Raw genomic sequence first — 16,379 nt, 5'->3', positions numbered from 1 at the left:
CCAAAACTGTACACAATATTCCATGTGGGGTCTGACCAGGGATTTGTATAAGGGCAAAACTATGTCTTTACCATGAGAATCTATTCCTCTCTTGATACATCCCATAATTTTATTTGCTTTAGCAGCAGCCGCCTGGCTCTGGTCACTAAAATTAAGTTTACCATCCACCAATACCCCCAAGTCCTTTTCAGCTCCAGTTTTACCAAGTAATTGACCGTTTAGAACATAATTATACTTTTTGTTTCCATGGCCCAAGTGCATAACTTTACATTTATCTACATTAAACCTCATCAACCATTTCTCTGCCCACTCCTCAAGCTTCCACAAATCCCTCTGTAATGCTAAACTATCGACCTCAGTATTTATTACTTTACACAGCTTAGTATCATCTGCAAATATTGAAACTTGACTGTGTAAACCAACTACAAGGTCATTAATAAAAATATTAAAAAGAAGTGGCCCCAATACTGACCCCTGTGGCACTCCACTGGTAACTTCAACTCAATCTGAGAATGTGCCATTAATGACGACCCTCTGTTTTCTATCTCTAAGCCAATTACTTCCCCAAATACACAGATTTTCCCCTATTCCCAGCAGTCTCATTTTATATACCAAACTTTTATGTGGCACGGTGTCAAATGCCTTTGAAAAGTCCAGATATACAACATGCCCAGCGTCCCCCAGATCCAGTCTTGAACTTACCTCCTCGTAGAAACCAATCAGATTAGTCTGACAGGGCCAATCTCTCATAAACCCATGCTGACGCTGGGTTATAAGGTTGTGCACAGTGAGATACTCCAGGATAGCATCTCTAACAAACCCCTCAAATATTTTCCCCACCACAGAAGTTAGACTCACGGGTCTGTAGTTTCCAGGATCGCTTATTGATCCTTTTTTGTATATTGGTATCACATTTGCTATGCGCCAGTCCTGTAGAACACAACCAGTCCTCAGTGAATCTTCAAATATTAAAAATAACGGTCTGTCTATCACCGTACATAGTTCATGCAGAACCCGGGGGTGTGTGCCATCTGGCCCCGGTGATTTATCTATCTTAGTGGTTGCAAGGCCGCGCCGTACCTCTTCCTGGGTTAAACTGTTGACATTCCAAAAAGAATTTACATTATTCCTCATTGTGTCTTCCACCAGGGGATTTTCCTGGGTAAAGACAGTTGAGAAGGCGACATTCAGTAGTTTGGCCATTTCCTCATCTCCTTCCACCATGACCCCCATGTTATTTCTAAGGGGACCCACACTCCCTGTTTTTAGTTTCTTATCATTTATATACTTGAAAAATAATTTGGGATTATTTTTGCTCTCCCTGGCAATATTTCTCTCAGTCTCTATTTTTGCGGCCTTTATCTGCTTTTTACAGGATTTCTTTTTCTCTCTATAATCCTGTAATGCCTCATCGCTACCTTCACTTTTTAGCACCTTAAACGCCTTATTTTTCTCGCTTATTGCTTTCCTTACAACACTTGTTAGCCACATTGGCTTTTTCTTGTTCCTCTTATGCTTTTTCCCATAAGGTATGTGTTTCTCACAGGACTTTTTCAGAATATATGAGAAAAAGTCCCATTTTTTTGGGGGGGGGGGGGCTTTTGTCTTTGAGAACATTATCCCAGTCTATGCCTTTAAGGTCTTCCCTTAGTTGCTGAAAATTTGCCCTCCTGAAGTTTAGAGTGTTGGTTGCCCCTTCCCAGATGCTCTTAGTAAAGCGTAATACAAAATCAATGATATTATGATCACTATTCCCCAGGTTCCCCCCAACCTGTAGTTTTGATACCCTATCAGGTCTGTTGGTTAGGATATGGTCCAGCAGTGCCCCCCCTCTTGTTGGCTCCAGGACTAGTTGCGACAGGTAATTGTCTTTTGTTGTTGACAAGAACCTTTGAAGGACCCCCCAGTCAATATCTGGGTAATTGAAGTCCCCCATGATAAGTACTTCACCATGCTTTGAAGCCGCATCCATTTCACTTATCAGCATTTCCTCTGCTGCCTCCATTATATTTGGAGCCTTATAACAAACCCCTAGTAATATTTTATTATTATACCCACTATATCATATTTCCGCTCCAACATCAAGAGTTCCAATTCCTCCATTTTGTTCGTGAGGCTTCTGGCATTTGTGTACATGCACTTTATATGGTTTTCCCTGTCTGGGGCTGTATGTTATGATAAACTAGAGAATATTTTAGGGAACAGGAGATGTTTTAGTTTCTGAATTCTCTGTCGCCCAGGGGCCTTTTGAAACCTGGAGCCGACCCTGTGTACATGTATATTTATATGTCTGTTTTATTTGTGCATGCATGTGTCCAGCAGCGTAACGTAAGACGATGCAACCACAACCAGGTACACGAAATGTTCATGATGGAATGGTTATCAATTGTATGCATTTATGTCATAAGACAAATTGCATACAATTGATTATGCACGGGCAGAGACTGAGTTTATTTTTTTTTATACAGCAGTGCCCTGTAACTGCTAATTTATAATCTATTATTAATAAGGGTAGGCGGCTCCTGGACTTTTTACTGAGTGGAGCCTGCCGCCGGACATTTTCCTGAGTGGAGGATGCCACCGGACATTTTACTGAGTGGACATTGCTGCTGGACACTACATATAAGGTGGTATATGAGTATGGTGCTGTGAGTATGTGTCAATGTAGCATGTATGTATATTTTCAAGTATAATGGGCAGGACTCGGGTGACAGCGTAAATTTAAGTATATGGGGGGGCCCTGATCCAAAGTTTCCATCGGGCCCATTGATGTCTTGTTACGCCACTTCCCTGGCTTTTAATGTATACACACCCCCACAGCAAGCCTTCTCCTGCTGCCAGCTGTAGAACTAGAAGAGATCATAGTTGCCACTCTCTCGTGACCAGATCTTGATTCCTCACCCAAGTTCAGGAGGAGGCTTGCTTAAATTAAAAGCCGGGGAAGCCGAGAGGTGCTTGGGCTCTGAGCGCCTCCGGTACTTTTACAAAGTTGATATTTGGGAATTAACGATTCAATAAAATATGTTAAAAACAGTCCCCCCATCCCCTAGATCAGTGATGGCGAACCTTTTACAGACCGAGTGCCCAAGCGACAACTAAAATCCACTTATTTACCATGATGTGCCAACAGGGCATTTTATGCAGTAACTTATTGCTACCTGTTTTTACACATCTTTCAATTGTATCGGCCCCCTGAGGCCACCAATACAGTTGAAATTCAGACTGTCATTGTAGCTTCTCTCCAGGGTCTCTCTGTACAGGGTGTGTCTAGCAAAAGGACCTCCAAAGATATTTCAGTTCTGTCCAAACCTTTTCACTTTCCCTGCAGTTCCAAATGGCCAATGAAGTGTTGCTTTAAAATAGCGCTGAGAGCAGCATCTCTTAAGTTGCCTGGGACTGCAGGAAGATTCAGTGGATTTGTTCCTTTCTGGTGAACTCTGTCCTGGGGTGACAACCTGAGTGCCCACAGAAATGGCTCTGAGTGCCACCTCTGGCACCCGTGCCATAGGTTCGCCACCTCTGCCCTAGATGGAACGGGCAACTTAATTAGGAAACTCTACCACCAGTAATCTGGTGATGTCCTTTAATGTTGCTTTACACTGAATGAAACAGGTTTGGACATAAACAGAGTGTAATATCCTCTATCAAATTTATTAGATTTCAGCCTGGCCTAAACAGGTTTTGTGCATAAGAATTGGCATTGATAAAGGCAGATGGTCACTTCTTAATGATTTGGATAAGCAGCGGTGTTTTTAACCCAGAACGTGTTCATTATTGGCCTTTTTTGTTTTTGCATTTCAATTGGGTTCTCATTTCTGTCACTTTTATGAGAAATACTAATTGGAGCTTCCTATGGCAAACAAAAACAAATCCCAATGTCCAAACTTGGAAAATAAAACAAAGCAGGGTGCCATCAATCTACACATCCCAGTGTAAGGGGGAGGGGGGAGGTATCTTTTCTTTTGTGACGCATTGGGGTTTTATTTTTAATTTTATTATATGAGGTTTTTGGTGCCCTTATTCGTTTCTTATACAGAAAGTATGTAAAATTTATTAAACAAGAAAAACTGGAAAATCACATGGTCATAAGTATTCAGACCCTTTGCTCAGTATTGAATAGAAGCACCTTTTGAGCTAGTACAGCCATAAATGTTCTTGGGAATGATGCGGTGGCGTACAGCCACAAGTGTTTTCAAATGCATCACAACAGCTGAGAAGAGTAGAATTGCTTGGTTACATTCCTGTCACCATTGCATTTACAAAACGCATGCTTTTATGCATGCACTTTGTAAAACACAATATTGACAGCAATGTATTCAGGCAAATCTCCTCTCAGCGAGAGGTCGAGCTCCCATACTTCTTCCATTTAAGCTCTTAGCTCTTGAGTGCAGCAGAATTTCTTTTGTAACCTTGGACAGATCTGTGCTTTGCTGCAATTCTGGCTATGATGTCTCTGAGCAGTTCCTTAGACCTCATGATTCTCTGACATGTTGTCAGGATCGGTGGTAAGTGGCACCCAGTTTTCACCAGAGCCCCCCGCAAAGCAGGTTGGACTTGTTGCGGAGTGGTACCACCAGGTCATTCCTCAAGCGCGACTTTGTCCGGGTTGGCGGCCAAGGTGTAGTACAAAATCGTCAGGCAAACTCGTGGTCAAGGACAGGCAGTAGGACGTAGTGGTAGGTTAGGACAGGCAGCACGGAACCGGGTCACAAGGGGAATTCGGAAACACAGCAAAATGCTTTCTCTGAGGCACTAGGCACAAAGATGCGGCAGGGGACACAGGAAGGGGCAGGAATTTATCTTGGCCAACCAAGACATGAACGCGCTCACCGAACCGTGGGGAGCGAGAAGGCCGCCGCTGGAGCCTGGAGAGGGGAGTTAACGGGCAGGCAGGCTCCGGGGGCACAGTAAGGCACACGGTTGCGTCTGCGACCCAGGATATGAGATGTGAGGTCTTCTATAGACAGGTATGTGCCCTTTCTAATGAAGTCTAACCAGTTTAAATAAATACAGCTGGAAGTCAATGAAGGAGAAGAACCATCACAGAAGGAAAAGGACAGCAAGTGAGTGTCACAGCAAAGGGTATATTTAATTTCTTGTTTAATAAATTAGCAAAAATATCTACATTTCTATTTTTTTCTGTCTAGATTGGGTCCACAGTGTACATAAATGAATTTACCAATTGGCTGCAATGAAACAAAGAGTGAAAAATTTAAAGGAGTCTGATGACTTTCCATACCCACTGTATGTGGTGGTGCTGTGAGGGTGCTAGGACAGCTGATGGGTTTTGTGCCCTAGATATCCATTTTCCACTGATCTGGTATTGATGAAGTCATCAGTAATTAAAAGAGAGCCCACAACCCCTGCTTTTTTTTTTGTTCAGGGAGGGGCCTAGAATAGATCATAGGATTAATGATATGGTAAACTGCTATTTTAATATATTAAGAATTTGGTGTGACAATGCTCTGGTACCCCTCAATTGCTGCCAAGAGAGGGACAACACAGTAATTTTTACATCTCCTTTGATGATGCAGTTATTACTGACCACAATAGGCTAAAGGGTTTGGCCACTCTTTTACATAAATTGCCCATGTGCCCTTACTGTCTTAATAATAATCACTGAATGTTAACCCCTTAATGACCTGGCCCTTTTTTTTGTTTTTTCATTTCCATTTTTCGCTCCCCACCTTCAAAAATCAATAACTTTTTTATTTTTACACGTAAATTTCTCTGTGACGGCTTGTTTTCTGAGTAAATAATTGCACTTCATAGTGACGGTATTTAGTATTCCATGCCATGTACTGGAAAGCAGGAAAAAAAAATCCAAATGCAGTGAAATTGGTGAAAAAAAGCATTTGTGCCGTTTTCTTGTGGGTTTGGATTTTACAGATTTCACTGACATGTCTACTTTATTCTTTGGGTCAGTATGATAACGGGGATACCAAATGTGTATAGGTTTCATAATGTTTTCATAAATTTAAAAAAATTAAAACCTCTTGTACAAATTTTATTATTTTTATTTTGCCATTTCCTGGCGCTAATAACTTTTTCATACTTCGGTGTACGGAGATGTGGGTGGTGTCATTTTGTGCGACTTTTGACGACGTTGATGAGGTTTGGCGAGTGAAAAATGAAAGTCAAAAAAACTAAAAAGGGCCAAGTCATTAAGGGGTTAAATGTCTGCATTTAATGTAAACACCAACTGAAGCCATTGCAATAGGAACCATATATTTGGTCACTGCTTGGGTTTAGTCACTGTTCCTATGTAGTCAGTATGACATAACGATAACCATATGCATGGTGTGGAAAGTAGTTGCACTTCATAACCTACACCTATAACACTGTGTTATTCTTAGGAATTAAACTTCCTTAATAGGGGTTAAACTTCTTTGGACCACTGGTATTACACTGTGTGTCAGATTTATCAAGCTGTCTGAAAGTCAGAATATTTCTAGTTGCCCATGGCAACTAATCACAGCTCAGCTTTCATTTTACCAGTGCTCATGAATATTTTAAAGGGGAGCTGTGATTGGTTGCCATGGGCAACTAGAAATATTCTGACTTTCAGACAGCTTGATAAATCTGCCCCTGTGTGTATGTTTGCAGTGTGATATAATTTAACCTTTTCAAATCATTAATAAGTGGCCATCTGCCATTCTGTAGCCCCAGAACCTATTTTTGCCTGCTCTGAGAAGTGTCCATCTGCCACCTTTTATACTCAGAATCTGTTCAGGGCAAGCTGCAACAACTTATTTTTATACCTCAGAGTGAGATCAGTAGTCTAAACTCATTAAACCCTTTTCAAAACACTAGTTACCTATTTAACTAATTAGAATGTGTTTATTTTCCAAAACCAAGGTCTTAGCAATTTGGGCCCAGAACTGTAGTGGTGTAACATTTTCTATGAGGCAAACGATTGTCCCAGAATCAATTGTAAGTGCATTGTTAAAATGCCCACACAATTGATTTATGAGAATGGAGCCACAAGTCACTGGCACCTGGGAGGCAAGTCATTTTTTGGGACATATTCCTGGGGCCTTATGTTAGTTAGGAGTGATGCTGTACCGGGTTGTTTTTAGCCATTTTTCTGCCTGAAGCAAAATTTGAAATGCCACGAAACAGTCCACACACCCCTAGTTCATTCCCTGCTATATTTGTCTCACTGAAATTGCAGCAAAATCTTTAAAAAGCATTGACAACCTGATAAAAAAAATTTGATAACATTAATAACAATTGTAGATGCCTGTTAGATCATACTTTCAACACGATGTGAAACAATAATATTTTCATTCACATTGTTTTAATTTTTTTAAATATATTAAAACTCAATAAAACAGATATACCGAACAGATATATAACAGATTGTACCGAACCAAAGAATAAAGTAAACATATCATTTGAAAGTCGCAAAAACTGAGCCCGCAAGAATGTTTGAGCAAGTTTTGTGTCCACTATGCCACATCAGTGTGCTAGGGCGCGCGCTTGCCGACTCCTTCAAGATTTAAACGGCCAGCGTCCTCCTAACTGACGCTGGCATTTCCAGACTCCTATATAGCCCGGCGGCTCCAAACATCCTCGGCTGGATCTTCAAGTCCTTCCACTGAAGAGAAAGCCCTCCGTGTTTCCTGTGCGTTTCCAGACGCCTCCGTGTTTCCTGTGCGTTTCCAGACGCCTCTGTGTGTTCCTTTGCGTTTTCAGACACCTCCGTGTTCCTGTGGCATTCCCGTGTTTCTGTGGCAGTCCTGAGTTCCTGTTGTGGTCCTGCCTACCCGAGGTCCTGCCTTCCCTGTGACCCTACCTTGGCTGCCACCGCGGGCCTAGTAGCACACGTGGAACAACCTAGTGACTCCCCGCCGCAGCAAGACCATCCCACTTTGCGGCGGGCTCTGGCGAAGACCAGGGGTCACTTAGATTCCGGTCCCGGGTTGTGGCTAGTACCATCATTCCCCCTGGTGGTCCAGGGGGTCCACTGACTTTGGCCTCAAGAGACTCTTCACTGTCGTGCGTGACAGTAAGATCCGGCCATGGTCTCCGCCAAGGTCATGAATTCTGCTAAAGCCATGGACTGTGCCAAGGACTCTCTCCAGCTCAAGAGATTGCTGTCCAAAAAGAACTCCTGGACAAACTCGCTGCCACTCTTCGACGGATGATTGCCTCCCAGCAGCAGGCTCCCACGACTCCTCCTGCTGCTCCAGTCACCAGTTTTCCGGCAGCAGAGTCTGGACCCAAATTTTTTATGCCTAACAAATTTGATGGCAACCCCAATTTTTGCACAAGCTTTGTTTCCCAGTTCACCACTGAATGAACTAAGCTGGCATTTGTTTTCTCTTTGCTCTCCTGGCCTCTGATACTCCTTTATGGGATAGTGGTGATCCGGACATGGCTACCTATACCACGTTTCTGGAAAAAATCCGGTCCAGTATCGAACAACATCAAGTCTGGCTTCCATGTCTGCCCTGCTTGACCCCGGCGTCTCCAGAGTCTCCTCCTGCCTTCCCAGAGGCCGCTCTAAAGTCTCTTCCAGGCCTTCCCAGAAGCCACTCCAGAGTCTCCTCCAGGCCTTCCCAAAGGCCGCTCCAGAGTCTCCTCAAGCCTTTCCAGAGACCGCTCCAGAGACATTCTACGCGTCCTCAAGATGTCCTCGGCTTGTTCCATGCCAGGTCCAAGCACCATGTGGTTAGTCCTGTCTTCACTGTCCCTGGTCTCCTCCTCAGGTGTCTCATCACCAAGAAGAATTGGAGGAAGCAGAGGAAGAAGAAGAGTGGGCTGAAGAAGAAAAGAAGAGGGGCCCTAAATGGGGGAGGCACTGTCATGGTTACACCCGCTATCCTTGGTATATTTATACATATATTTAATAACATAATAAAATAATATTTAATGTTATATTTCTCCAACCCCTATTCACAACTGCCTTATAGCACTACTTTAAAGAATTAGTGATTTATAACTAACAATTTATTAATTTGAAAGATTTTTTTCAATAGGGGTTGTGAGACACTGAAGGGGTTAACTGTGGATGGGCAGTATGTTTCCTACTATGAAAGGCCCAAATGCTGTGGTTGTGTTGTCCAGCACCTTGGGCACAGGTGGTGGGAGCAGCCTAATCAGGCTGCATAAAGCTGCTGAGCAGGGCTAAGAGTGTTGGCTCTGAAAGGAGGCTGGAGAGCACACAGCCCTGACTTCTGTGCTGGGAGCAGCGACGTCTTTTATGTTTTAGTGGTGAGTTAGAGGAACTCTGTTAAGTTAGCACCCAGACGGGTAGGACTTTGTTTTTTGATGCCTGTATGTGAAGGCTGTTTTATTTTATACCTGCTGTTGGAATAAATGCAGGCGAGACCTGTTTTGGACTAACCTTTGGTGTCACTGTCAAAGGACTGCATCACGAATCACCGCTACCGCGGTCTCTACTGGGCCAAATCTCCCACAGGGTTTAAGAAGTCAATGACAATACTTAATACTGGAAAAAAGTTTGTGTCTTTAGAACTGTAAATAAGCACGACACAAGTATGCACAAAACCATTTTATTGTATCTTTGAATAAAATGTATATTGTATTGTATCTCTTTGGCAAAGCAAGAACATCACCTGTAAAGCAGGATTATAAAAATCAATTAAACAGTAAATGTGTGCTTGGGCCGCAGTGATGATGCAGTAATGCAGAGCGCATCATCAGTGCAGAAAGTATTAGCAAAGACTGGGAGAACTACAGAAGTTTTGGGAAAGTAAACATGAGTATATGTTTTTGCCCTATACCCTAGCTTTATGCATATTATTATAAATCTCACAACTCCGGTCCACATGCTACCAGGTCTCTACTGGTCTTTATCTTTTGTGTCTCACATGCAATGCCTGGAGATGGCAATCATTATTTTAGAACCACTATAATAAGACTTTCCTGTATTTTGTCAAAGTAAAGAAGCAAAAAACTTTTAATTTCTGGATTGTCAGTAAAGTACACTATGCAGATTGAAGTAATGTTAGGCTAAGTTCTCTTTTCATTGGAAACAATTTTATGAGTCTCCATCACAAATTGTGGACCAAAAATTTCTGCATAGAATGGAGCATAACAATGTAAGCCAAAGGGTAAACATGAACAAAGCCTTAAACTACTCATATTCTTAGGAACATAACATATGGTAAGAGGCGAATTAAGATTGCCATGGGCGCTGGGCTGTATGAACATTACAGCCCTTACAAGTCTGGAATCACTTCCTGCATCTGGTTCTAGAATCAAGCTTCTTGGAGAATGGAGGATGCGTCCCTTCTGCCTGCTTTCAATCTGTGGTTTTAGGGTCTTTGGAGTACCTTTACAGGTGGCTCTTGTGAACATGTGTATTGAGAGTAGGAACAGATGTACAAGGATTTCATGGGTGAATGCCCTTCTTGGTATAAAATGTGGTGGGTAGTTTGGGTGGCCATGGGCCGCTGGCTACCACCCAAACTGCCTATTTTATAATCCACTAATCGAGGATAATCCAGGCACAGATTCAGTATACATTGCATATTACACTATATCACTTTTTTTTTTTTACATATACATACAATGTATATACATACATTTACAATACATATTATGCATTGAAGTTTTTCAATAATTATACAACAGTAAAACAAGGTTTGTCCAATGGAATATTAACAATTGCACTTTCCATTGGCATAACAAGAGGCATCGAACCTAAGCCTAACAGTATAATGTTCCCGTAATACTAAAGCAATACAGAAGAAGCCATCAAAATGATACCTAACAGGCCCAAGTCCCGCCAGATATTTAATTTCTACCGGTCTCCGTCTAGAAATCTGTGGGTAGATTTAAACTGCGATATCTGTCTCCCGCATTGGAGGGACCTGGAGGACGTAGAAAAGGACGAAAAAAACAGACAGAGGGAAGCCATTCATACTTACAATAACAACAAATAACACTTTGGTAGAAACAAAAGGGGGTATCCATATCACTCTCCCTCTCTCGCCCGCTCTTCCACCCAGAAGCGATCCCATTGTTCCCATGTTTTATCAAACAATGGAATACGCTTATTCAGGGAGGCAGTCAGAGATTCCATACTGCGAGTTTCCCTTACCCTGGAGAGTAGGTCCATTCGAGAGGGGTGGGGCTTGCCTTTTCCAGAATTGCGCTATCAAGCACCTCACAGCCGTGAGTATGTGTAAACTCAGTTTAGTGGCTGTCTTGGCCATGGGCTGAGGGGAGACATTCAACAGGTAGAATAGAGGAGAGAGTGGAATATCCACCGCTACAACTGCCTGGAGGAGAGTCTTCACCTCCTGCCAAAAAGGCTGAATGAATGGACCTATCCAGAAGATGTGTTGAAGAGTCCCCCCAACTGAGCCACATCGCCAGCAAATGTCCGGCGTGTCCGGGAATAATCTATGAAGCAAGGATGGAGTATGATACCACTGCAACATTATCTTGTACTGATTCTCCTTATGTGTGGTGCATAAGGAGGTTTTTAGCCGCCCTTCGCCAAATCAGTTGCCATGTTTATTGTGATATAGGTCCCCCCACTATGCTCTCCCACTTGGCCATGTATGGGTGTGCGATAGGTTCATCTGAGTTCGGGTGCAATAGTATCATGTAGATATCTGATATAAGGCCGGAGGTGTGGGTAGCGGTTTTGCAAATATGTTCAAACATGGTGGGTACTGAGACCGTCTCAGTACTGTCCAAGAATTGTAATAAGTGTCTAATGCATATGTAATAGAGATTGGCCGAGGGCCAAAAATTCCAAATAGAACCTCCATTTTGTTTATTTCTTGTGAGATGCTTAAAGGAAACCTACCATTTGATTTGATGCATTATGAACACACTTTGAGAATGCTGCAGGATCATATCTTGGTTGATCCCTGAGCTGAGTGGTTTTGCTGAAAAAACAATTATAACATTCAGGACATTGGGAAAGCTGGGTCACACTGGCTGACATAAACACATTACACATGGGTGCTTGGAATTAGTAATGGAGGTTAGTCAAGACATGACTAATCAACCTGAGCTGGATCACTCATACACAGCAGCTGGGGGGTAATGCAGCAATTGATTATTCTGTCTGGCAGCTAGAACAGTGACTGCATCATTCTCTCCTGCAGAGAAAAACTCACATGATAGGACAAACCCTGAACCAAGCTCTGAAGGTCCATAGAAGTGACAGAGCTTCATTATCATAATGTTATATCTGTTATCAGCAAAACCACTCAGCACAGTGATGAACCAAGATATGATCCTGCATCAGTGTAGCTACAGCATTCTCAAGGTATGCTTGCTTCATAATGATCAAATCAAACGGTAGGTTTCCTTTAAAGGCTTAGCAAGCTTAACAAAGGCCATTTTTAATAGTTTGAGGGGTGCAGTTTTAAAAATGGGGTGATTTGTGTGGAGTTTATAATAAATAAAAAAGGGTTTGAAAACCCTTACGAAAAACTATTGAATCTGAAATTTATTTATTAATTGGAAAATCGCTGTTCAAACTGTAAGCCTCCTAACATCCGAATAAAATTAATTCACATATAATAAATTATGTCAGCATAAATTATAATGCAGACATATGGTTAATGTTAGTTAGCAACCAATTTGGTTGGTTAGACTAACTGTATGATGAGTATACCATTTAGAAATCAGAAAAATAGGAACATTTTTAAAATTTTCACCAAATTTCCATCTTTTTTTTGCAAATAAGTGCAATATATTTCAACTAAATTATAGCATTAATGTGAAGTTCAACATGTTATGAAAAAACAGTCTCAAAATAAATTCACTGACACGTGGCGTTTGTGATGTGTTTTACATGCGCACATGCGCACATGTTACCATGCGCTTGACTGTTTTGAAAGTGTTTTTCTTCATTTCTGGAAGTGTAAACATTTACTGACACTTCCAGAAATGAAGAAAAACACTTTAAAACCAGCCATATGTTTAAAAATGTATTGCAAATTCCATGTGTAACCTGGGGGGGGGGGTAGTTGGTCCGAAGGCATGTGCATTTCCATGGAAATGCATGCAATTGGTAAACAGCACCTGATGTCCTGCATTTAAACAATAGAAAACACAGAGTGGTGGTTATTGATTGCATGCGCTACTGAGGCCCACTCTAATGAAAAATACTTACTTTTTTTTTCAAGTTTTCAAAAAATGTATTAAAAATTCAAATTTCATTCAAATCACCCCCCTTTTCCAACAACCAATATAAATGGTTATTCCAGCGTTGAACTCTGTAATTGCACAAATGTCCGAAACACCACTTTTTCTCCATTTTGCAGCATATATAATTTTTTATAAAAAGTGTCCAAATGGTCATACAGTCCCCAATATGGTGGCAAAGAAAGCATCACCTCATCCCGCAAAAAAATGACACATCACACAGCTGTGTACACTAATGCATGAAAAAGTTATAACTGCAAGAATATGTTGAAACTGAGATTTTTTTTATACCTGTTTTAATTTTTTTCAATGTATTACAACACAATAAAACACGATTTGTCATTAGGGGCGTACAGTGAATGCTGAAAAAATTAGAGTCCACAAGAAAATGGTGCAAAAGCACTTTTTCACCAATTTCACTGCATTTGGAATTTTTTTCCCACTTCCCAGTACATGGGATATTAAATATTGTCACTAACAAGTGTAATTTTTTTACACAGGAAACAAGCTCACACACAGCTCTATACATGGAAAAATAAAAAAGTTATGGATGTTTGAAGGTGGGGAGAGAAAAATGGAAACGCAAAATGAAAATAACCTGGTTATTAAGGGTTTAATAACAACAGAGAAAGTGCCAACCTAATAATAATAAAATAGTCGCCCACAATAACGATAAAGTGCACCCTTCAATTAGTACTTGAGTAATTAGTGCCCTAGCCCTCCCAATAATAATCTAATGTAGCTTTAATCGCAAATAGTGAGTCCCCCACCGGCCTATCAGTGTCCCGGACCCCCACACAATTAATGTTTCACAGAGACAGAGTTCTGGCAATTGTTAATATTATTTAAGAAGTTACCCTGCTGCTGTCACTGCCTCTTCCACCTCTGGTCTGTCTTCGCATCTGCCTCCATGCACCACACATATTGGGGTTTATTTACTAAGGGTTGGGGATCACACTTTCGTCAGACTGTTCACGGTTTTTGGGATTTGCATGGCTTTGACAGGTATTTAACAGTGGGTTGTGCTGGGATTGTGTCGCACGCCATCGAATTGTGGCGCAGCTTTGCTGGCTTTCATGTGACAGTAATCGGGGGCGGGCAGTCGAACGATCTGACTGATTTGGACTGAGCGCGGGATTTAACTTTCAAATTGTGTCTCAAGACAATGCACTTACTTGCCCCAGGAAGAAGCAGGTGAACTCTGGCGGAGCTGAGTGGGTGAGCGACAGATGCAGGATATTGAGCACACGATCTTAGTGAATCGCGGACTCTCTTTAGTTCGTGAACTCCATTGGCCGGGTAAGTAAATGAGTCCCATAGTGTCTGTGCATGCCGACGCTCCAATAATGTTGGTTGTGCAACCTCTGGAGCAGTGAGTAACATACAGGCGCAGAAGCAGTGGTGCGTCTGTGTGTTAATCAATAGTACCCATGTCATCTGTATGATGGGGTACAATTCATTATTTAAAGGGTTTATTTCACCAAGCAGGTCATGCTGATCACTACAACGAGGGGTCCGATGGGGCCTCCGTTGGAACCCTCATTGCTCCCCAAGAGTAATGGATCAGACGGATGCACATGACCCTACCTGGCACCCCATTGTCACCTCGTTCTCGTGATCTGAGGGGGTCTCATCACTAATAGGCCCTATCCTAACTGTAAGTAAAAAATATATGGTCCATGTGAGATACAGTAGGTAAATATCACTCATACCCTTTTCACGGGGTCAAAACTAAAAATTACCAAATAGTGTTATATAAGTTGAGACACAAACCAACATAGACACCTTTGAATGGTGATGTACCTTAGAAGAATATCAGTAGAATGAGTGTTCCCAGAGATGGAAAGGGATGGTCACAACATGGATCAGTCCCCTGAATTACTGTATTTCGACTACACAACATATATCTGCATAAGAACATATGACCTTCAATGGAACCATGCATATTATGTTAGGATAATAGATCCACATATGTAAGGGAAGGTATATGCTTTCTACATACAGCACTTTTTGCAGTACATAATGTATGTTGATTCTTGAATTTCCCTGCTTTCTTCCCTTATTTGGGTTGCTATCAATCCCATGATTCCTCAGAAGAGCATTACATTACTGGCCAGAGACAGAACTATCTCTGCTAGAATGGAGGGCAAAGTCATATTCCCCCCTGTCTTTATTCTTCATACCATCAGTGCACAGTTAGGGAAGCTGAACTGTGCGCTCCATATTGTTTAACATGATAACTGTATCTATAATTATTATTATCATCCAAGGGCTTAACTAGGAGAGGCTGAGCCCCATGGCAGACTTCTTTTATATATGTTTATGTGCCACATAAAGTTCTACATTCATATATACACACATGTATACACTCATACTGTATAGTGTATATATATATGCATACATATGTACACATAAATAGAGTACAAACACTATTTATACACATACTGCATATACGCATACATACATAGAGCACATAAATAATGTAGAGCATATACAGCACACATACATACAATATATACACGCATACATGCAGTACATACAGTATATATACACACATACATGCACATACACACCATGAATGAACATACAACACAGCCATACAATATATAGACATCATTATTTATTTATTAACGTTATATATTCGTTATAAATGAGCATAGCTGCCTACAGCTCCCCGCACTGATGAGGGGTCACAATCAGAAGGGACATAGATGGATGGGCCTGGAGCATGCCTTAACACCATGCCTGTATATATATATATATATATATATATATATATATATATATATATATATATATATGTGTGTGTGTGTGTGTGTGTGTGTGTAGCATGCAGAGGTAGCTACACATAAATATATACATATTTATACATGGTTCCACAGTTATATTTATGTTTTATAGTTTATGTGGATTGTATCCTTTTTGTGTATTTTTCCATCTCTTCTATGAATTTTTGTAGCTATTGACACCTCAACTATTACTATTTTTAAGGTTTTTATTTTTTTGTATATATCTTTGTATGCTTCAAGTTACACTAAATGGACCTGATGAAGGGAGTAGTACACTCCCAAAACATGTTGTCCACAACATACTTTACCTAAAAATAAGGTGCTTACATTTGCGTAATTTGTCCGGCCTGTTTTCTCCTTCTATATCCTGTTGCATTGAAGATCCGGTACATCTCACTAACCCAGCTTTTTAGGCTATGCTGCTGCTAGACATCCAGTTCTTCACAT

This window comes from Engystomops pustulosus, chromosome 4, assembly GCF_040894005.1.
Source record: "Engystomops pustulosus chromosome 4, aEngPut4.maternal, whole genome shotgun sequence".
In the NCBI taxonomy this organism is placed as follows: Eukaryota; Metazoa; Chordata; class Amphibia; order Anura; family Leptodactylidae; genus Engystomops; species Engystomops pustulosus.
This window is presented reverse-complemented; position numbering follows the sequence as displayed.